Source organism: Schistocerca gregaria, chromosome 5 (genome assembly GCF_023897955.1).
Source record: "Schistocerca gregaria isolate iqSchGreg1 chromosome 5, iqSchGreg1.2, whole genome shotgun sequence".
NCBI classification, from domain to species: Eukaryota; Metazoa; Arthropoda; class Insecta; order Orthoptera; family Acrididae; genus Schistocerca; species Schistocerca gregaria.
Window position 1 is genome coordinate 71,659,638 of NC_064924.1, and position 24,517 is coordinate 71,684,154.

Sequence of the window (24,517 nt, forward strand, 5' to 3'; positions counted from 1 at the left end):
CCCCCCGGCCAAGGATATGTTAATGACAGACAACAGATTGTGGCAGTATGTCCTCACTGTAACCACCACATACCACACCCCTGGCCACATTAGTGACCGATAAAAGAGGGTGGCAGTATGTCCTTCCTGACTATGTCCATTGCTGTGTTAGTGACAGATAACTGAGGGTGGCAGTATGTCCTTCCTGTCACCACCACAAACTGTTAACCAACACATTTATTTTCACACTGACTTCAGCTTCAGATATGCCTTCAGCCAGAACTGACAGGAAACCATTCGGTGTCATTGGTTCCCCAAACCTGTGCTTTCCGGCCTGTTACATCAACGTAGTTTTGCTGAAGACAAATATTTTAGGCGTGACTATACCAAACGTCAATGAAAGCTTTAATAGTGATCGAGCCTCTGCTGAACTTCTTCAATAAGAAGAGTCCCTTTCACATATTATCCAGGCTTACGAATGGCTAACACAGAGGCATGCTCAATACTTTTGTTTGTTCTTTTTTTTTACCTTCAAGTAGGTTCCTTTCTTCAAGATTAATGTAGAAAATCATTATCATTTCAATTGGGCCACTACCTAACTTCAGCATGGCATTGACCTTGAGACTATGTATTTGGCAATGTTAGTGACTGATAACGGAGGGTGGCAGTATGTCCTTGCTGTCTATATCCCCTGGCTATGTTAGTGACAGATAACGGAGGGTGGTAGTAAGTCCTAACTGTCACCACCACAAAATGTTAACCAACACATTTATTTCCACGCTGTCTTCAGCTTCAGATATGCTTGGAGCCGGAACTTATAGGAAAACTTTCGGTGTCGTTGGCTCCCCGACCCTGGGCTTTGCGACCTGATACATCAACGTGGTGTTGCTGAGGCCAACAATTTCAGCCATGACTGTACTAACCGAAAATGAAAGCTGTAATACTGCTCGACCCTCTGCTGACCCTTTTCTATAAGAACAGTCCCTTTCACATTTTATCCAGGCTTAGGACTGGCTAACGCAGATTCATTCTCAATTTTGTGTTTGTTTTTTCTATCTTCACGTTTGTTCCTTTCTTCAACATTACTGGAGAAAACAATTATAATTTCAAATGGGCCCTTGTCTGACTTCAGTGTGGCGTCGGCCTTGAGACTATGTATTTGGCTTTGTTAGTGATGGATAACGGAGGGTGGCAGTATGTCCTTCCTGTCTATGTCCCCTGGCAATGTTAGTGATGGATAACAGAGGGTGGCAGTATGTCCTTCTTGTAACCACCACAAGCCCCCCCCCCCCCCCCCCCCACCCACTATGTTAGTGACGAATAACGGAGGGTGGCAGTAGATTGTTCCTGTCACCACCACAAACTGTTAACCAACACACTTATTTCCACGGTGTCTTCAGCTTCAGATATACCAGGAGCCGGAACTGATAGGAAACCATCTGTGTCGTTGGCTCCCCGACCCTGGGTTTTGTGTCGTGTTACGTAAACGTTGTTTTGCTGAGGACAAATACTTTTGTCAATACTATACCAACCATCAATGAAAGCTGTTATAGTGCTCGAGCTTCTGCTGACCTTTTTTTAATATGAACGGTCCCTTTCACATTTTTCCTGGCTTAGGACTGGCTAGCACAGAGGCATGCTAAATACTTTTTGTTTTTTTTTTTTTTACCTTCAGGTTTGTTCCTTTCTTTAACATTACTGGAGAAAACCATTATCACTTCAAATGGGCCATTGTCTAACTTCATTATGGCTTCGGCCTTGAGACTATGTATTTGGCTATGTTAGTGACAGATAACAGAGGTTGGCAGTATGTCCTCCCTGTCACCACCACAATGCCGCTCCCCTGGCAATGTTAGTGACAGATAACATTGTGTGACAGTATGCCCTTTCTGTCTATGTCCCATGGCTATGTTAGTGATGGATAACGGTGGGTAGCAGTTCGTCCCTCCTGTAACCACCACAAGTCCCCTCCCCCACCCATTGCCTATGTTAGTGACGGATAACACAGGGTGGCCGTATGTCTATCCTGTCTATGACCCCTGGCTATGTTAGTGACGGATAACGGGGAGGTGGCAGTATTTCCTTACTGTAACCACCACCAACCATTCCCCTGGCCATGTTAGTGACGGATAATAGAGGGTGGCAGTATGTCCTTCCTTTCTATGTCCCATGGCCATGTTAGTGTCTGATATCGGAGGGTGGCAGTATGCCTTTCCTGCCTATGTCCACTAGCTATGTTAGTGATGGATAATGGAGGGTGGCAGTATGTCCTAACTGACACCACCACGAAATTTTAACAAACATATTTATTTCCATGGTGTCTTCAGTTTCAGATGTGCTTGGAGCTGGAACATATAGGAAGCCTTTTGGTGTAGTTGGCTCCCCGATCGTGAGCTTTGCGACCTGATACATCAACGTGGTTTCGTTGAGGCCCACTATTTTAGCCATGACTATACCAACCGAAAATGAAAGCTGTAATAGTGCTCAAGCCTCTGCTGACCCTTGTCAATAAGAACAGTCCCTTTCACATTTTTCCCACTCTTAGGACTGGCTAACGCTGATTCATGCTCAATTTTGTGTTTGTTTTCTTTTTATCTTCACGTTTGTTCCTTTTTTCAACATTACTGGAGGAAACCATTATAATTTCAAAAGGGCCCTTGTCTAACTTCAGTGTGGCGTTGGCCTTGTGACTATATATTTGGCTATGTTAGTAATGGATAACGGAGGGTGGCAGTATGTCCTTCCTGTCTATGTCACATGGCAATGTAGTGATGGATAACAGAGGGTGGCAGTATGTCCTTCTTGTAACCACCACAAGACCCCCCCACCCCTATGTTAGTAACAGTTAATGGAGGGTGGCAGTAGATTGTTCCTGTCACCACCACAAACTGTTAACCAACACATTTATTTCCACAGTGTCTTCAGCTTCAGATATACCATGAGCCGGAACTGATAGGAAACCATCTGTGTCGTTGGCTCCCCGACCCTGGGTTTTCCGTCGTGTTACGTCAACGTTGTTTTGCTGAGAACAAATACTTTTGCCAAAACTATACCAACCGTCAATGAAAGCTGTTATAGTGCTCGAGCCCCTGCTGACCTTTTTTTAATATGAACATTCCCTTTCACATATTTCCTGGCTTAGGACTGCCTAGCACAGAGGCATGCTAAATACTTTTTGTTTTTCTTTTTACCTTCAGGTTGGTTCCTTTCTTCAACATTACTGGAGAAAACCATTATCATTTCAAATGGGCCATTGTCTAACTTCAGTATGGCTTCGGCCTTGAGACTATGTATTTGCTATGTTAGTGATGGATAACGGAGGGTGGCAGTATGTCCTTCTTGTAACCACCACAAGCCCCCCTCACCCCTATGTTAGTAACAGATAATGGAGGGTGGCAGTAGATTGTTCCTGTCACCACCACAAACTGTTAACCAAAACATTTATTTCCACAGTGTCTTCAGCTTCAGATATACCAGGAGCCGGAACTGATAGGATACCATCTGTGTTGTTGGCTCCCCGACCCTGGGTTTTGCGTAGTGTTACGTCAACGTTGTTTTGCTGAGGACAAATACTTTTGCCAACACTATACCAACCGTCAATGAAAGCTGTTATAGTGCTCGAGCCTCTGCTGACCTTTTTTTTTTAATATGAAGAGTCCCTTTCACATTTTTCCTGGCTTAGGACTGGCTAGCACAGAGGCATGCTAAATACTTTTTGTTTGTTTTCTTTTTACCTTCAGGTTTGTTCCTTTCTTCAACATTACTGGAGAAAACCATTATCATTTCAAATGGGCCATTGTCTAACTTCAGTATGGCTTCGGCCTTGAGACTATGTATTTGGCTATGTTAGTGATGGATAACAGAGGGCGGCAGTATGTCCTCCCTGTCACCACCACAAACACCCCCCTTCTCCCGCCCAGCGTCAGAAGCAATGTACACCAGCTGTTTGCATCCAGTGTAAACCTTAAAAGTCGTGATACTAAGGCGGGACATTGGGACCATTCTGGTATTCATCTAGTGGGATGTGGAAAAGTGCCAAGAAACCACATTCAGACTTGCCAGCATACCGGCCTCGTCGTCATGTTGCCAGGCGTATTCGATCCGGGACATGCTCACCTACGCGAGTCAAGGAAGCAGCACATTAGTGCTCTCGGGTAACCTGGCGAGTCTACATTGCTGGATAAAATGATTGAACTTATCATCCTATTTTCGAATCCTTCCTTGGCCATGGATGTATGTGACGTCCTTAGTTTAATTTGGCTTAAGTAGTTCTAAGTTCTTGGGGACTGAACACCTCAGGTGTTAAGTCCCATAGCACACAGAGCCTTTTGATCCATCATCTTAATATCGTCTAATGTCACCCCATTCGTTATTGCAATATCGTTTCTTCTTTTGTCTAGATATATCTGTCTTTTATTTTCTGAAGGCCCAGGGTAATGAAATTCTTCTTTTATTTCAAATGTTGCATTTATTGCTTCCTCCTTCATACGTTCTGTTGCTTTTGATTTATTGGAGGGTTTACTTTCGTACCATAAGCCAACCTTCGTCAGAATTTTTTGGTCCTGTGTCGATGGTTATAAACATTCTACATTTCAGTTGGTATACTAGCATGTTTCGTGTACTGATTGACCATAGAGTCAGCTAACTTCATTACTTTTTCTCCATTATGCATTTTTTTTCATTATTAACAACCACAGACGCTTGCAGTACGTTTTATGACCTTTCTCTGGGAGCAAAATAAAATCCCTTTGTTTCTTCTTCTGTGATTTCGATGCCAGCGTGTAATGTGTATAGATGACCCCTCCGCCCTCGCGCAATACTAGGTCCCTTTTCACTTCTAATTTTCCCAGCTTCTACATAATCGAACACCAGGATTAATTTGTCAAAAGTGGGGCCATCGTCAGTTTTCAAAAAACTGTTACCTCCTGTCAGTACGAAAACGTCTTTGCTCATCTGAATCTGCGAACTATAGCGAGGGATTTTGGTCGTCCCAACAGCTTCCCTCCTTGCTTTACACAATGAAGTCTTGCTGTTGTCATAATGCGTCGAGATTAAAACTTGGTCGTTCAAATCTTGAAATACATCCTTAAAAAATTTGTAAAACAAGCACTGTGTTTTCTTTGTGGACTATTTTCCTGCTCGTACAGATTCCTTTCTTAAATTGCTAATCTGCTTTGTCAGATGGGCAAGAACGTCGCTGTTCACCCATGGTTCTGCCATCTGCAATTTTTGAATGGCCTCAGCACTCACCCCATTTGGAATTCATGCACAAGCAGTCCGTATAAGCATCACATTTTCTTTTTACCTTGTAGCAGTAACTAATCTACAGTAGGCATACCTTCCCTTTCGTCGTAATTATTTTCATTACCGACCCTATATAGAATTCAAGTAGCTTAGCTCTATGGAAGTATAGGGGAACAAATGCTACTGGCGAGGACACTGCCACACTGACGGTGGCAACTCTTCCGCAGCCGGTGGACAACTGGTGTGAATCAGTAGGAGGCTCTGGTCGGAAAACCCACTGTGCGAAAATGTTTAGTCACAAACACCACTCTACCTGCATCACCTACAAAAGAGTCGAAACCACCACAGTCGAAAAGGGCAACCTGCAGTTCACGAGCCTTCGTGTAAACATGACGTCATTTTGACGTCATACTGTGTACTGAAGACGAAAAGTGTTGCCTATCTACCTTCGTGATCGTTTTGCTCGCAGCACGTGAGGCGAACATGGCGTTCAGAAAAATCACATTCGCCACAATTAGAGAGGACGTTACCCTTTTTTTTTAGAGCGGGGTTCGCTAACGTGGTAGTACTATGTTAATAAGGGCGAGATTGAAATGTCCGTGTGACTCAACTCCGAAACTTACTCACAAAGTTTTAAAAACTATTTTCACTAAATGTCTTCATCACCCTCGAAAGTGTCAGCAGCTCGTGGTCGTGTGGTAGCATTCTCGCTTCCCATTCCCGTGTTCCCGGGTTCGATTTCCGGCGGGGTCATGGATTTTCTCTGCCTCGTGATTACTGGGTGTTGTGTGATGTCCTTAGGTTAGTTAGGTTTAAGTAGTTCTAAGTTCTAGGAGACTGATGACCATAGATGTTAAGTCCCACAGTGCTCAGAGCCATTTGAACCATTTGAACCAACCTCGAAAGTAGGATGACTTGCTAATTTACAAGCAAAAAACAAGCTACAGCCAGTCAACTTTGAACCAAGTATCGTATATATTCAACGGTGTTCATTAAGTTAATTTTTAAAATTCTGAAATCAGTTTTGGGATTGAATTGTAATTGCACCCTCGTTCAGAAGACCATGGAACACGACGAGACGGATCTGGTCGCACCAAAACATATCACACCCCCAAGAAGGTTGACGCCTCATCCAAAGGGCATTTGCAGGACAGATCTGTTCTAGCGCAATGGTGGAACAGTGTAACACATCTTACACTATCAGGGATGATAGTCTGTCGCATGGGTTACACGCTCGACGTCCACTTCTCCACCTACCTTTGACGAATGTGGACAAACATGAAAGACGTCAATGGCATCAGGTAGTATATTCGGTCGAATCCAGGTTCTGTTTGTTTGAAAATGATGGCCGCATTTTGGTTCACTGCAGCCAGGGGGAGCGGCATCAGAGTGGGGTACTATGGGGCACAGCCACAAATCCCAGCTGGTGTGTGTCCAGGGCACTGTGAACAGTGTGATCTACGTCAATGGCACCCAGCGAACCATAGTCATACCCTTTCGCACAACATCTCAGACGCCACTTTCACCAAGACAGCGGACGATCACATGTTGCTGAATTATCACGTGTCTTCTTAGCATCACAGGATGTTCCACTTTTGCCGTGGCCCCTCAGATCACCAGACTTGTCGTGAATTGGAAAACTTTGGGATATTGTGAAATGATAGTTGCAGCCCTGTGCGCAACTGCCAACCTGAGATGAACTTTGGAATGCAGTATGGATGGCTATACCATAGGTCACCATACGCACCTAATACTCGTCGATGCAATGAGGTATGGAACAAGTTAATAGGGTCCGTGGCAGACAGTGTGCCTATTACACAACAGGACACGTGCTGAACAGAGGTGACTCAATTGCTAATAATTTCTACAGGAATACTAATGCAAATTTCCTGAGACTATAAACGTCCTATCTGTAGTCGTTGAAGGTGTTCTGTTTGTTCTGAACGTGAGTGTACAAATGGTGGGTAGTAACTCTAGGAGTCCAATTAATCCAGCAGCTCATTATTCTTATGTCCTTTGAATACATTCTGCTACAAAACCTCAGAACATTTTGACAGCTCGAAAACACGTTCATGTTGGTGAAGTTGTAATGAAATGGCAAGAAATCTAATATTGGTGGTGCAAGTGTCCCAAAAGAATAATCCAAAAAGTAGGTCACCTTCTAATTCTTTTGCAAATGGGTCAGTAGGAGGCATTATTGTTATAATAGTAGTCCTCTATTGTAGCGTTCCACTATTATTTTATTTATTAGATTAAACAATGAGTTGTTTGGTAAGTGTACTTGGTTTGTGATTATATTCGCCTAGTTGTTCTGAAAATGTGGAGTGGTATGTCCATACTTCCAGGCTCTCATGTATTCTTTGCATCTCATATGAAACGTTCTCCCTTTCGTCCTACATATCTGCCATCACAAGTGTTACACTCTAATTCATATATACCTGATTTCAGGAAATATATCGTGTGTTTTGTAAGCTTTGGGATGTATTTTTTGATACAATTGTTTGTTGTGTATGCTGTGTATAATCTCTGTCTTTCGAAAATGTTGGTGATTTTTGTGTGTGAGTTTGTGTTTGTGTGTCATTATGTGCCATCTTGTGTTTTGTTAAATGTTTTCCTAATAATTTTGTATAGTCTTTTATGGTACAGAGTCATTTTTCTTGTGCTTGGTCCTGTTGTGATGTTATCAATGGTTTTCCCCTTTCTGATTATATTTTACTTCTGATTTTGTTGTTCTGCTTTGTGACTATATCACAATTGTACTCATTGTTTCAGGCTATCTGCATTATTATCTCCAATTATTTTTGGTAGTTTTCTCTGTTGACTGAAAATGTATTGAGTCTATGGAGCATATGTTGAAATATGCTTACTTTTGTGAATGTGAGTGGTTCACGTACTGACAGATAACAATGTCAGTTGATGTAGGTTTATGGTGAAATTCAGACATATGCTTATTGTTTTTCTTTTTGACTGTTATAACCAGAAAATTTTGTGAATTTTATATTTTTATGCACGTTGTTGAAGTCAGTATGCGATTCTTCAATTTTTGTTTGTGGTTCATCCATTAAGCAGAGGATGTCATCCATATACCTGAACCAGTATAGTATGTTGTATTCTTTTGCTGCTGTTTTTTTATGACTGTATCGGTTTTACTGGTTCCTTATCTCTAGATAAGGACAATCGGTCTCAGGTTATACACTGTAAGTCCTTTTTTCTCCATTCCCTATTCCAAGGGAAGAAGCAGGAGTTGGTCAAGGTCACCTAGGGGATGCACCCAGGCAACTGTGCAAGTTATATATAAGATCATGAAGTAATTCTAAAGTTGTCACATGTCACAAAAATGGCGGCAAGTCCCTCTATCTCTCCTCACCCTGCCCCTTTGAAGCATGACGAATAAGCACCCTCTTCAGGTGTTAATCTTAAGTATGGGGGGTTATATGAAGATAGACAGCATAGCAAGCGGATGTGGCTATCTCTCAATAACAAATCATGTCAGCTGAGTTCTATTTGTTAACAACAGTATTACGTGACACCTAAGACACCACATCGAGTCAGACATGAAATTACTCTCATTATCCCACATTTTACTTATTTTTCGCCAATTTACCACAATTTTACTGTATAACTGGATGCATTATGGAACTGGGTAGCGTAGGGAGAGAGGTTGTAGCCTGTGTCTGTTCGTTTATAACGAATTACGTTATGCCACATCAGTTCGGTTCCAACGTGGAACCACCAGAACCTACACCCAGGCAGATATGTAAGTACTCTTATTCTTCCATATTATCCCACATTTTCCCCAATTTTACGCATTTTCACACTTTTCCGGAATTTCTTTTGTCCAGTTACGCAAAATACACTGCTCTCTTCCCGACATCGCGACGACGTCATGCTACTCTGAGGCAATCACAATGCAGTATGGGCTTTAATTAGGTATCACTACTATTGAAGCACACTTCCCCATATCCAACTGTTATAGTTGTGACACTCAGAAGCTGTACAGCATAGGGTTAAGTTGTATTCCGTGTCCGTTTGTTAATAGCAAATTATGTTACTTGAGGTGTATTTCTTTTACAACAGGTTGTAACCACTAGCAGAAGCCTCACTGACACAGATAAGTAAGTAATCTCATTCATCCATATTTTATGAACTTCTCCGTATTTTACGCAGTTTTACACATTGTACCCAATGATGCGAGTTATGTGACAACATGGTCCCAACATTGCCTCGCATCGAGGCAAAACGGCACGTCACGTCATGACGTCACATCACAGTGGCGCAGAGTGTCGTGGCACATCGTGATGCGTTGCGTAGACGTCGTGAATTTGTCAGTCGAAAACAATGCAGCATTTTGACGATTTATTTATCATTGCTAAAACGCCACTCCATTACTAGAAGTGGACATCATAGTTTTAGGAATGAAAACATTCGTACAAATAGTGACGTCATAGAGAATACTACAGGCGTTACCGATTTATAGCCAGAGGTGCTGTATACAAGATAAAGGCCACACATCAGTAGGTAAAGCACCACTACATTAGAAGGTTATGGGACGTCACAGTAACATTATGATGACTCCAACCCAAGTTTTCGTACGTGCGTAGTACAGAGCTACAAAATGCACCTCTAGAGACGTGAGAAACGGAAATGAATTTGCCCACAGTGGGATCCGTCCCATAGACTCGGTTGTGCTGGGCTCTAGCCGAGAACACCGATGTTTGCGGATACACTACCCACGAACAGCCGAATATCTGCTGTATAATCCTCTCCGGTCTGGCGCCAGACATTGGTGCTACATCAGCCCTGGCGAGAGATCTCCTCCCACGTTAATAACGGCAAGCAGATCCCGACGCATCGATTAAAATATGTAAGTCTGGCATACACCTAGTTGACATAGAACTCACCGCAGCATTCGCATATCGAGCAAGTCAAGTGAGATCCTGGTGGGGTATGCTCTCTTATTCTCGACCACCAGGTCGCGTATAAGAGAGCGCCGCATGTTTTCCCGACATTCCACCAGACCATCTCTCAAGACAAGGTAGAGAGATTTGCACAATGTATGTGTAATCTTCTCCACCCTGGCGACGGGCACAAATGGTGCTCAATGGTTCAGTGAGAGGGTATCCCGCGACAGAAAACCCTGTCATAACTCGACGGCGCCTTTACTAACGTTGCCAACAGTTGAAGCGGCAAGCACTGCCCTCCCCGCCGGACCATCCTTTGTCTCTGGACCACCTAGGCGAACCAGTCGCAACTCGCAGACATTTAAACGCTCACCAGAGGAAATCGACCTAACTGGTTACAACGTTGAAGCAGTATGAGGTTCGTAGCAGTAAGGTTGTAGCAATATAAGATTCGTAGCAGTGAATCCCTTGTCGCTGTAACACACCCCTTATTAAGTGTAAGACTTATCCAAGGCACCAGTAACGTAATGCTGGACTTGTTGCTGGTAGCATTAATCCCCATCTAGTATTATGTGAACTCAAATTGTCCAAAGCTCTTTTTCGTGAAAAAAACAGCACTGAGAACACACATATATAGTCAACAAAACGTAAAAGAAAATAGAATTTGTACAGTTAGATTCTTTCCTTTGTGTAGCTCTACTTTTTGTTAGTGGCACTAGGTATCTTACTGTGTGTGCGTCTTGACAAGAGAGATACCGAATTCGCATGACCCCCTTATAAGCAATAAGCAGCCCAGAGTCCTGATAAACATTTAATAAAACATAATGAATCAGAGTCTAATTTGGAAGAGGAAGTGTTCTTGAGATAATTACAGCCCACACCCATGAAACCAAAGTGGTAATTGTCTCAGACTGTAACTCAAATCTCGTATTTTGTCATAACACGCCTCGAAATTCATAATCACTTTACGTACGTGTTAAATAACTGTTGAGTCGGAGACCCATCGTAGGTAATATCATACTGCCATTACCGATGTATAGTGGAATCGTAACATATCTCGAAGGACATTGTTTCCACCAGCCATAGCTGTGAGGGCATTAGAAAGCTAGTTTCGCAAGCCTTTATTCTGTAGGAAGTACCACGGGCAGGTTAGATGGTTTCAATAATCCGTCGGAGTAACTCTGAATTACACCATCAGATTGGTTGTAAGTAGCTTTGTTTCTTTGCGTAATCGGCCTCCTATAGGCCAGAGACATTAAATTTATACACCAACATAGATCATTACTGTCCTTCTGTTAAGCATAGTTTCGAGGTATTACATTCTGTCACTGCCGAATAATCTATTAAAGCAAGTCTTTCACGACACGTTAACATCCAGCAAAAAAAAACAGCACTTACATATTTGAATTTTAGGGTCATAAAAGGCCTTATAATCAACGCCATCTAAGCTAGTATTACTTCGTCAGTAGACAAATTGTAGGATGATCTTAGGATTGCATATACGCTTATTTTAAAGACACTATGTGATCAAAAGTATCCGGACACGTGGCTGAAAATGATATACAAGTTAGTGGCGCGCTCAGTCGGTAATGATGGAATTAAATATGGTTGTGGCCCACCCTTAGCCTTCATGGCAGCATCCACTCTTGCTGTCATAGGTTCAGTCAGGTGCTGGAAGGTTTTTTGGGTATGGCAGCCCATTCTTCACGGAGTGCTGTACCGAGGTGAGGTACCGATGTCGGTCGGTGAGACCTGGCACGAAGTCGGAGTTGCAAAACATCCCAAAGGTGTTCTATAGGATTCAGGTCAGGACTCACTGTAGGCCAGTCCATTACAGGGATGTTATTGTCGTGTAACCAATCCGTCACAGGCCGTGCATTATCAACAGGTGCCCGATCGTGTTGTAAGATGCAATCGCCATACTCGAATTGATCTTCAACAGTGGGAAGCAAGAAGGTGCTTTTAACACCAATGTAGGCCTGTGCTGTTATAGTGCCATGCAAAACAACAAGGGGTGCAAAACCCCTTCATGAACAACATTACCACATCATAACAGAACTGTCTCTGAAGGAGTCGTTTGGCATTTGCTGGCGTGATGTGTGGCTTATGAGCAACCGCTCGACCATTAAATCCGTTTTCTCACTTCCCGCCTAACTGCCGTAGCACTTGCAGTGGATCCTGGTGCAGTTTAGAATTCCTGTGTGGTGGTCTTGACAGATTTCTGCCTATTACACATTACGACTCTCTTCAACTGTCGGCGGCCTCTGTCAGTCAACAGGTGACATCGGCTTGTACGCTTTTATGCTGTACGTGTCCCTTCACGTTTCCACTTCACTATCACATCGGAAACAGTGGGCTTAGTGATATTTGGGGAGTGTGGAAATCTCGCGTACAGCCGTATGACACATGTGACATCCAATCACCTGACCACGTTCGAAGTCCGTGATTTCCGGGAAGCGCCCCATTCTGCTCTCTCGTCATGTCTAATGACTACTGAGTTAGCTGATATGGGGTACCTGGCAGTAGGTGGCAGTTAAATGCATCTAATATTGAAAACGTCTGTTTTTGGAGAGTTCCGGATACTTTTGATCACATAGTGTAGGCCCGCTCTACGTAATTATCTCCCTTACGCATCAGGAAGGTATAAATTATGCCTACTTCTGCCAACAAGACAGTCACTTCCTCTTGAGACGAATAGTTGTTCCGTGGGTTCTCATATTTGATGTCACTAGACTCTCGTATATTCTTAACACTATCAGAACAGCCGCTGAGAAAGTAATGCGTCACATACTGGTTTGCTTTCGACAGAAAGACAGTCATCCATCCTACGTACAGTACACGGTACAGGTGTCAGAAACGCTGCTTGGTGGCTCATGTAATGGGTTCCCATGTTAAATAATTAGATCTACAATCAAACAGAGCATGCACTCTGATCCTATGGAACATAGCACTACCACACAGGTTACACTATTTAATACTCCGAAAAAAGCCAGTCTGGACCTTACCTAAACCTGTATTTGTGCTTCTAAAACTATGTAGGACAAACACTGGAATGCCTCTTTGTCAGGCAATACGACTACTAAGAGCAACTGCATTTTACTAACGATGATTATTCACAATAACAGCAGAATACTATCGGATATTGGTAATTTTAGCTACAATATCGATCAGTCAAACTTTTAAAAGTGATTGGACTCACACTATATAGTTTGCACCGTGATTTGGGGTTTAGCGTCCAACAGCAACGAACAACATTCACAGTGCTACGCAGCACACCAAAAAAAGCATACTTAGCTGCGTCCTCGGAGCGCAAGCGCAGCGACGGCGTAATTCGTAAACTAATTGAAGCCTCCCATGTAGACTACTACAGATGTCGCAAGCAGACAGGCAGATACAGCTATCTGACCGGCCCTGATTATTCAGCTGTGTGACAGACTGACCTCCTGTACAGAATCGTAGCGAGGAGTAGGCAAGCAGTCGGGGTTGTAATCATCTGAGGATCGCCAACACTAATTCCCTCTCCCTCTCTCCCTCCCTCCCTCTCTCTCTCTCTCTCTCTCTCTCTCTCTCTCTCTCTCTCTCTCTCTCTCTCTCTCCCTCCCTCCCTCTCTCTCTGTGTGTGTGTGTGTCTCTCTCTCTCTCTGTCTCTCTCTCTCTCTCTCTGTTCGCTCGTTCTCATCCATGGTACATGCATCCAAAGCAGTAAATCTCCCTCAACTGATACCAACTTATAGAACAAACGAAAAAAGTTCAATGTATACTAAATGGTATTAAACATTACACATACACCAACAAATAACACAACAGCTTCCTCACAAATACAGAATTAGCGGGAGAGCGGCAGTTTCGTTTTCTATCTCTAGAATGGTCCATCGTTCCACTAGTAATACAAATGAGCTGTGGTTCCCTCTGTCTACTCCTTACAAGTACTATCGACCGATTACCCCATCTGTAAAGTGATTATGTTTTTTTCTAAGTACTAAGGTTGATACTCTAATAGCGGCAAGTATTTATTTATAGCTCATACAAAATAGATAAATGTTTAAAAGTTTTACTGACCTTCAGAGGTGTCACTAGCATTCTGTATAACCCGTTGCCAGCGATGTGGAAAGTGTAGGATACTCTTAGTAATGCTAGGAGTGTTGACAGTTCGAGTGGCGAGGTCTATTGCCCGACGAATTTGTAACAGTTCTGAAGCGAATGCTGAAAGTGTTTGCTTCAATTAAGAACTCTAGTCGAACTCACGAGGGCTTAAGTCAGCTGAGTGCAGTGGGTGGTATAGCACTGAGCAGCTCCATCAGTCAAATAAACCAGTAACAGCTTGCACTGTATGTGCTTGAGCATTGTCCTGCAAAATGATGATCAGGTCCTTCCGAAAGTGTCAGCTGTTCGTAGTTTGTGATTTCTGCAAGATGTCATGGCTCAGAAAGTGTAAATGTCAGTTCGGAACCTGACACAGACCCCGAAGCCGGGGCGGAAAAAGAAAATGTTTGGCAATGTACAAATGGTATTAGAGCGGAACAATACAATATTTCAGACAACAAGACAGAGTCACAGGATCTTGCGACTTGCAGCGTAATCCGTGGGATACGATCATCCTCCTACAGTACAGGTGATGAAACATTGAACTAGTCTGTGCAGTTGATCAACACCTCTATATTTAATAGTATTGGGAGGAGAGAGACACGGTTAAAATCTTATCGAGTTCTCTATCAGATGAAGTTAGTGGAGCATTTATAGTTAGTAATTTTTCTCTCTTGGATGGTACAGAATAATGAAGATTGCATGTTGGGGAGATTGATGTGAATGGACAAGGATCTGTTGTACTTGTATGTAGTTTTGGGGCACACAACAGTGCAGAATCAAAAATCGTTGTCCTCCAACCTGTTCCCGTTTCCATCGAATGGTCAAAACACAGTAATGTCACAGTAACGCAGCTTAGTCTGTTTCTACACGGGATGCAGAAGGTGGTAGATATAGCTTCCTCTGACTTCTACACAGTTCCAATTATCATTGGAACTATCATATGCGCAAAGTTGCAGGAATGGTAGCGCAGAAGCTTAGGGGGCAGTTTCAGAATAAGTAGGGACTACCTAAAACGAGCCTGGAATTGTCCTGTAGCAGATAGGTTCGAGAAAGGTGGTCCATTTTGAGGTATGAGAGTTTCAGAAACATGATTCACTAGTGACTGTAATCTTTAAAGGACTTCTCCATAGGATCCAACGCAGGTATGTGCTTGAATGGGAAGACTTGACTCCAAATCCCAGACAACATTTCTAGAGAACAGCATAGCATTAGAGATCTGAAAAGTTAGCGGAGATTTCTTATGACCTCTATCAGCACACCACCTACTGTTTGTGATCCTTCTCAATCAACCATCGCCTATAGCCCAGCGGACATATCACTGAACGTCTGACATGGCATCGAGACAGAATGCATTACAAATACTGGAGAAATATGTAGTGGAAGTGGCGCGAGGAAGTTAGAAATACTGGTTTCATACCACGTTCCTTAGGCGAATCACTTTGTAAATGGGTAATTTTATTTCGAGGTTGCACCGTCGGCGACGTGTAACCACACTGCTGGTCTGATACTATATATTCCAGGGATCACCGTCTATACTCAGTGTCACGTTATTTGTCTGGACAAAAGAACCACCTCATGCAGAGGTTATGTCATACCTCGATTTATAAAGACAGAATAGCTTCTTCTAACATGGATACTTGTATGCACCTGCAGAAGCAAGACTGCTTGTGATGGTAATATGGTAGAGTATTTTTAACATCTGGCGGTTTGTAAGACGATTACGCCTCGCTTTCTAAGACACAGTGGTACCACTCGCAAGAAGAACTTACGAGACATGCCCAAAAATTGTTAATTTTCATCCAGTGTTATTCTGTATCGTCAGCAATCAGCTACTGACGACGTATTATACTTAGTAGTAGGGGAAGTATGACAGGTTCACCATGAACATCTGGATTATGAAGTATGTGTTTGTGTTCCAACGTGTGCAGAGGAGATGACTATGTCCAGTCATAAGGAAGGTATGTAATTGACGTCAAATACTGTGATAACAAAGGGAAGAGAACGTCAAGTCATAAGAATGGTATAGACATTTCTATTTCCAGAGCCACAGCCGTCAACAGGGTATATTTCCGATGCTTTGCTCATTGTTGAATGTCACTCAACTGAAACCGCAATGGTAACATTGAATTGTAAGTGTAGCTATCAAATATATATGTAACAGATTTCATAGGATGATTCTGTCTATGGGTGGCTTTTGGAAGGAATGATTCACGTTTCCCGCTAATGGCAGGTGCTGTCCAAATGGAGAGTGCTGTTGCAATGCAGGAAATTAGTTAAGTTAACCGTGTAGTCTTCGAGACAGCCGAATAGCGAACTAATATTTAGTATGTGTAGGACAGCTTTCGTGATCAAGTAGAAATTTGAGAAGATTGAATATGGCTGTGTGTTGGCGTTAGGCATTATTCCCTCCCGGATAAATTGTTCTGCTGGCTGCTTCTTCGCATTTCACGTCTTTATTGAGTTGAGAGAAGATTCATGGTGGTGTGTGCATCTAGCACGTGGAAGGCACATTTGCTCGTTCTCTAGGTATGAGAAACATATTATTTGACTTTGTAAATTATAGAGGTGATTTGGAATCTGTTACATCACCGGCATTAGTATTCGTGAGTGAAAATATCAGTTTTCTCTGGTTTCTCTATCGAGTTTCCATGTAAATGTATTCCCAGACATTATACATTTCTCAGTCGAACGTGAAAAACTATACAGATTTTGCTCATAAAACTGAGTGAAACTGGACTTTGTCTACTTTCGTGGCAAGAGAACATTTATTATCATTGTGAATGTGTTTTTCCCTCCTTTTGTTGATAGCTGCTTTATTATAGGAGTTGAGTTGATGTTAAATAATCCCTCGCAGTTCTCTAGGATGCTGTGACTCTTGTCCAGTCCCTGCTGGAGTGTACTACATGACGTGAAACAAAAGTTTTTATTTTTCTCAGATCTAGAGGCGTTGGGGCCTGTGATTGTACATGGTGGAGAACACATGTTCAACTGCAGTATTTTAGGACTACACTTTCCCCAGTACATGTGTGATGCATTATGAGCCGTTCAGTACGTGTGTTAGTTTTTTACGCGAGAATTTCGAAGTATAGTTATACCTATGACGCATTTTTTTCCATCAGCTGTGATAGCGTGTGTTGGCTTCGGTTATCCACACAGTAGGGTGATATTTAGTAGGCGTGTGTAGTCAACTCTGATGTCTAACAGCAAAAGAAGCTATATGCTTGCAGGTAACACACTTTTTTTTAAGCTCATCTGTCCGACACCAGCATATAGACGGTAGGAAATATTTCTCTCCAAAAAGAATAAAGATTGTATCTTAAACCCGAGCCTTTGACCCCATGGCTTGTAGGTCTAGAGTAGAATTTGAGTGTTTCTGTCCCTGGTTTCAAGTGGTATTGCGAGAATTTTTTTCCCAGCAGGATAACACCAGTTGTATGGTATCAACAGATTTTGCGAAGTCTTGCCATCCTTGTGAAGCGCTATGCTTATAGTTGTGTAATTAGGTACGCTCTTTGTGATTAATTACGTAATTAGGATAGATATCTGGGTACGTTTGGAGTGGTATTGTGAAATCGTTTCCCAGCAGGATAACACCAGTTGTATGGTATGGTCAGTTTTTGCGCTGTATAGCGATTTTAAGACATCCTTGTGCAGCTCTATGCTTAAAGTTGTGTAATTAGGGCGGAACTTTGTGATTAATTTCGTACTTAGGACGGATATTTGAGACAATTTACCGAGCAAAATAAATAAAGTACAGTAACCTAACATTCCTCTCCCGCGTCTGTACATTTTCCATGTGTTTGGGGGGGGGGGGGGGGGGCGGGGGTGCACATAGGCTTTCCATCCAGTATGATCAGTGTCCGAGTCGCTGATAAGTTGCGTTTCTTACGTGTTTGTGCTCTGAATTATTTTCGGATGCTTAAGCATTGCGAGCGTGTTTGCGTGTATTATTTGGCTTATCTAGGAGTAGTTGGCACTTCTGTAAGGTGTGTACTGGATTATTTGGAAATTTTTTCCAGTTCTCTGCGTCTTTGTACAGTGCAATGCTTTGTTTATGACTAGTTTCCATGTTTGTAATCTCTATATTGTGACCCCAAACACATCAGAGTGAGTGTTCGTCATCAGTGTAATAAACAAACTAGGTGAAATCTGTCGCTAAATAAATTGTCCCAAAAATCAGGCTGGTTCCGTTTACCACCAGTTTTCCCCTCCAGATCGACGGAGGGTAAGGGGGGGGGGGATGAGATGGCTTTGGCAGATGTGCAGATGCGAAAAACACGTGAGGTCATCATGATGATATTCTCCTATGGACTGAACGCACGATCATATGATCCATCGCCGCACCCTCTAGCTATGAACTCGCAAACTAGGTTAGTTCTTTGGTCTGGTGGATGGGAAGCAGTGGTGTCTTGTGTGTTGGGAGCTTATAAGTAGGTTTTAGAAATGACAGACAATTCCAGCAGACTCAGATGTTTCCATGCATTCTGTTATGCATCTTTAAAGCAAAACATTAATTTGCAGGATGGTATTCTTATATTCCTCCTCTTCATATGTTCAAGCACTAATGCTTCCTCCATTCTTCATGCAGTGAGCTGTCGATACACTCCACATCTGAATGAGTGCATGTAATATAACTATAAAGACTCCCCCTGTCTGATACCAACATCTAGCTAATTGAACACTGACAGCTCAACAAGAACTGATATCAAAGCCTCTTGTGGCGGTAACACGACACTAATGCTGTACAAATCTAACAAGATTTCAGTAAATTTATACACATTTAAAGATATTTATAGAAATTATATTCGAAATACTGAGGTGTCAAGTATGAAAGGAATGCCACTGACTCATGCCTGTGAGACCCCAACGGACACCTGTGCATTGCTTAGCAGCTGACAGCCGCATCGTCACTTCGTGGGGCCTACTGGTGCACCCAGACTCTGGCAATGGTATCACACGTCGAGTGGTGGGATGTGTTTTTTACTAGCGATCTTTTGTTTTAACTATATTCCATCGATTTAACTGATCAATAGGGAGCTACAATTTTTTAAATAAAACCACCCCATACAAGTGAAGAATATCGATTTACTTAATTTGCATAATGTTTTGTATCAACGTGGTGTAAGTAGTAGAAGAGTTAAGGGGATGGTGTGCGTGGTCGGGTGACATGGAGCAGAAGAGCTGGCTAAGTGCAGAACAATAGGTTAATTTGCATAATTCTTATGCAAGACATAGTACAATAGTTTAAGGGGGTTCAAAAGCATACTACCCTTCCTCCCCACCAAAGAGACACCAATTTCCATATATTCCATACACTGCCTTGAATCCTCTAAATTGTTGAAATAAGTAATAACCCACAGATTGTCTAAATTGTTTAAACAATATTCCATACAACTATCGAGTCACATCTTGCCTTGAATGTAACTCTCACAATTCCCACTATGCTTCTCCTGTGTGACCTTGATGAACTCGAAGTTCCCCAGGGGAGAGGGAGGGGGGGAACCAAAGAGCAGAAATGTATAACCTGACAGCAGACGTTTTTATCTTATCTAGAGGTCACACAACAGTTATACCTGATCTGGGGCCTCAACATGCAAAGCTGCAATACTCATGTGCAAAACTAAAAGCATACTCCTCCAGAACAGGCCATCGTAGCCCCACGGTGCAGTCCAACTGCCGCGTCACCCTCAGCCCACAGGCATTATTGGACATGGATATGTGGGAGCATGTGGTCACCACACCGTTCTGCCAGCTGGATATAAGTTTATGAGACTGGAGCCGCTACTTCTCAATCAAGTAGCTCCTCAGTTTGCCTCACCTGGGCTGAGTGCACCCCAACTGTGCTCAGCAAACTTGATGGCCTCCCATCCAAGCACTTGCCCATTCTGACAGCGCTTAACTTTGGTGATTTGATGGGAACTCGCAAGGCCCTTGGCACTCATATGCACATCATATAATAAACTGAATACTGTTGTTGCTTATCATAAAGGAACAAACACACAGCATAATGAATAACATGATTTTCTGTCCACCTGCTGCTCATTTGCCTGAGTATATCCTCCCATATATATATATAAGTCATCGATTCTCATATCCCATTCATTCTTCCATCCAAAGATAATTTAACTTCTCCAACCCTGGACATTAAAGCTTGCGAGAGCTCCTGAAATGCACTCCATAAGAAGTCAGAAAACTACTGATGATGTTTCAGGCTGCACACGATCTTCAGATGCCATCGCTGTAAGAAGCTTCAAAACTTCACCATGTTCTCTGTGCCGTCTCTGAAAAAATAGAGCACCACCTGGCATCGAAGCCACGTTACATGATTCGTTTTAGTGCATGGAAAGTATGTCCTGTCTGGGAATGCTAGTCCAATGTCTTGTCGCACTCGCAGAAAGAAATTCATCATCTGTGTCATTAAGCTCCACATTTCTGCCTAGCTACTGGCTGTAATTCAGTATTCATCATTGTCTAGAGTATGGCACATAGGGCATAATGATCAATCAATCAGATGAATCTCCAGGTCACAGGTATACCATGTATGACAGGTATAACACTAAACATGTCTGTGCCTCTGAGTCTAAGGAAACACACTGTACTGATCGCCATACCACATGCCAATTGATGTGTGGATATCTTCTCGGAATGGGGTTGTTAGGCTGTCCTGTAGTTAGTATCTGATAGGCCATCACCTTGAGTCGCAGGTCTGTTTCCTGGAAGAGCTATCTGAAAATAGCTGTATTTGATATAAAAAAGACTGTGTATAGGGTGAAGTGACTGTTAAACGAGACGGAAAGCCACTGGTGGCATTTCTTCTGTTAAATTTCTAATCAGTCATGTCTCATATCTCCACAGTTATGACATTGTCCTGAAGCATATCACCACCACTCTTTCATGAACATGTACAAGACCCAATCAACTCATACTAAAATAGGGGTCTGTGATTTGTATCTCACTTTAAAAAGTAGACCTACACTCATAAAGGAACCAGAGGATGCCAATATGAATTGCGCTACTACCGCCAACATCTGGAGTACCTGGGCAAAGTGCAGAATCCGTAACACCAGATATGTGTTTACATGTCTGACCTGCTGAGAGATGTGTAAGGCCTGTGTGATGTTCCTGTTGACACTTGTGTGGACTGCTTGTAGCAGTCTGTTGCATCATGTGCCGTTGGTAACAACTAGTTCCAGGCATTCCAAGGTATCAATGAGTCATAAACGTTCTACATATTCTTCCAATAGCCTGACACCGATACACATCACCAACCAACTTGTCCACATTTATATGGCTGCTAGTGGCCGTTACATATTTGTGGATCCAATCTAAACCCACATGCATGTCATTATCAGACGACAGTGCCGGCAATAGCCCATTAGTATATGCTTTACACTTAAATGTATATCATCCAAAAATCAATGCTGTCAATCAGTGGCAACAGCCACAGAGTAACCGATCAAGAGCTAGCGCATTTAATATTATAGACAGGGGAAACTATTGTCTGTCGTATCTCGATATGATGAGCGATTTCGTAGTACACCTATTGAGAAATATTACGGAGAAATCATGGTGGAGTAACCACGTCACAACAGTGATAAATGCCATGGAAACCGCATGTGCATCAAGACTCAGCCTCACTCCATTGAAAGCTTGATCAAAACGTATTGACAATAGTGCTCCACAACGGCGGAACGTCTTTGCTAGGGCGATCATATCGTGATAGTCACCCAGCGCCTTCTAGATGCTGCTATGTCCGCCGCGCTCCATATGGTCGAGTGAGATAACATGGCGCAATTTTCATTGGAAATGCTCTGCTAACAGACTGTGATATTTTAAAGTCGCAGTTCATCAGCGTCAGCTATCATTTGTCCGGAATCTAGGTGCCACTTGAAGATTTATGTATCGCAATAATCAGCCCCTCCACAACGTTTACGGTAAGGGCACGTCAGGAGACATTATTTCATGGCAGATATCAGTCCATCGGGCTGCTGTCGTATAGCTGGTGATCCTATAAAATTTCAGAGGGGAGCCATGTGGTCCCAGTGATTTATTCATTGCTATCCCGTCAATAGTCTTCATCCTAAATAGCTTACTCCACACACACCGGTCATTAGGTAGGTATTCATATTAATGTGGCTGACCAGTGTACACTCCATCGAGACGACTAACGGAATGACTCCTTACGTGGGTGTATGCCGGATGTAGGCCATGAGCATGCTCAAAAAATGTATATTATGTGACAACATTCTTAGTTCTGGGCACGGTGTGCATCTTTCGGTGCAAGTAAAAAAATAAATCGCCGTCTAGGATAAATTAGTTGTGCTGTCCTTGTAACAGCGAGGCAATGTTCTCTGTGAAATACATAGATGTAATGAGCCGTACGTGAAGCACCGTCGCGTCGCTGATAATCCTCCCCCAACCCCCCACCCCCCCCCCCCCCCCACCCCCACCACCGCCACCACAGCGAATGGTACAAGATATCTCATACCCTGATGCCTTCAGTAAGAAGTATTGTAATGTTGCTGCCAGTTTTGAAGGTACGCAATACTAAGGCTTTGTACCTGCACATGATGGGAAATTCGTCGATGTACACTTCTTGTAGGAGGAGGATGTCTATGTCGGCCCTTTATAGCACAAATTTAAGTAAAGATATCATTTTTTGCGACTGAATGATGTTGATATCGAGAGATGCAAGCCAATATGCTTGTCATCGTTCCTATGTCTACATATCTATCGCACATGGAAGCTTATGTCATTTGAATTTGAATTCACACATTGTGTTTCTCTGTCGTGTCTGCCAGCGTTGGTTATAGTTCTAACTTCAAGGGGCGCCGACCCTGCCGAATTGCCTGTTGCTACCGTCAGCGGAACACCTTCACAGTCAGCCCAGTCTATTTGGGACAAGTTTGCCGTCGGCGTCGTCTTGGCAGCCTCATCTCTCTGTGCTGTCTTTTCTGGTACAATAGATTGGTAATGGACTGATGGTAGCTCTGCGTTATCAAGCTCTTCAGGGCTATTCTACTGTCGATATGGTCGTGTTCGGACTGTAAAGTCTCTGTTCCCTGTGTCATATAGCGCGCTTCTGATCCTTTTTTGACGCTTGCCCTTCGTACATAGCTTCTTTTAGTCACGTTGTGGCTTAGAGCTCTTCAATTCCCGAATCGCTGCAGCATATATTCATCGGTTACTCGACCTACCTACACTGGAGAGCTAAACAAAAGGCTACACCTGCGTAATATCATGTAGGGCCTCCGCGAGTGTGCAGAAGTGCTGCAGCATGAAGTGGAATAGGGTCGACTACTGTCTGAAGTGGTGCTGCAGGGAACTGACACCAGGAATCCTGCTGGACGGTCCATACATCCGTAAAAGGACGAGGAGGTGGAGATCTCTTCTGAACAGCACGTTGCAAGCCAGACATGCTCAATAATGTTCATGTCTCGGGAGTTTGGTGGCCAGTGGAAGTGTTTAAACTCAGATGAGTGTCCCTGGAGCCACACTGTAGTATTATGGACGTGTAGAGTGTCGCTTTGTCCTGCTGGAATTGACGAAGTCCGTCGGAATGCACAATGGACGTGAAAGGATGCAGGTGATCAGACAGAATGTTTACGTACCTGTCACCAATTAGAGTAGTGCCTAGAAGTGCCGGGGGACCCATATCACTCCAACTGCACACGCCCCAACGGATAAAGAGTCTCCGCCAGCTTGAACAGTCCACTGCTGACATGCAGGGTACAGTGGTTCATGAGGTTGTCTCCATACTAGTACACGTCCATCCGCTCGATACAGAATCAGGTAACATGTTTCCATTCATCAACATCCAAAGTCGATGTTGACGGGCCCTGGCGACGCGTAAAGCATCGTGTCGTTAAGTCATCAAGGGTAGACCAGTTGTCCATATCGATGCTGTTTCGTGGAATAGGTCCCACGCTGACACATGTTGATCACCCAGCACTGAAGTCTGGAGCAGTTTGAGGGAGGGTTGCAATTCTGTCACATTTAACGATTCACTTCAGTCGTCTTTGGTACCATTCTTGCAGGATCTTGTTCCTGCTTCAGCAATGTCGGAGGTTTGATATTTTACCTGATTTCTGATAATCACGGTACACTCGTGAAATTGTAATACGGGAAAACTGCCACTTCATCACTGCCTCTGAGTTGCTGCGTCCCGTCACTCGTGCGCCGACATTAAAACAACATTCAGACTTACTTAAATCTTGATAACCTGTCATTGAAGCAGCAGTAACGCATCCAAATACTGCGCCAGACACTTGTTGTCTTATATAAGCGTTGCCGACTGCAGGGCCACA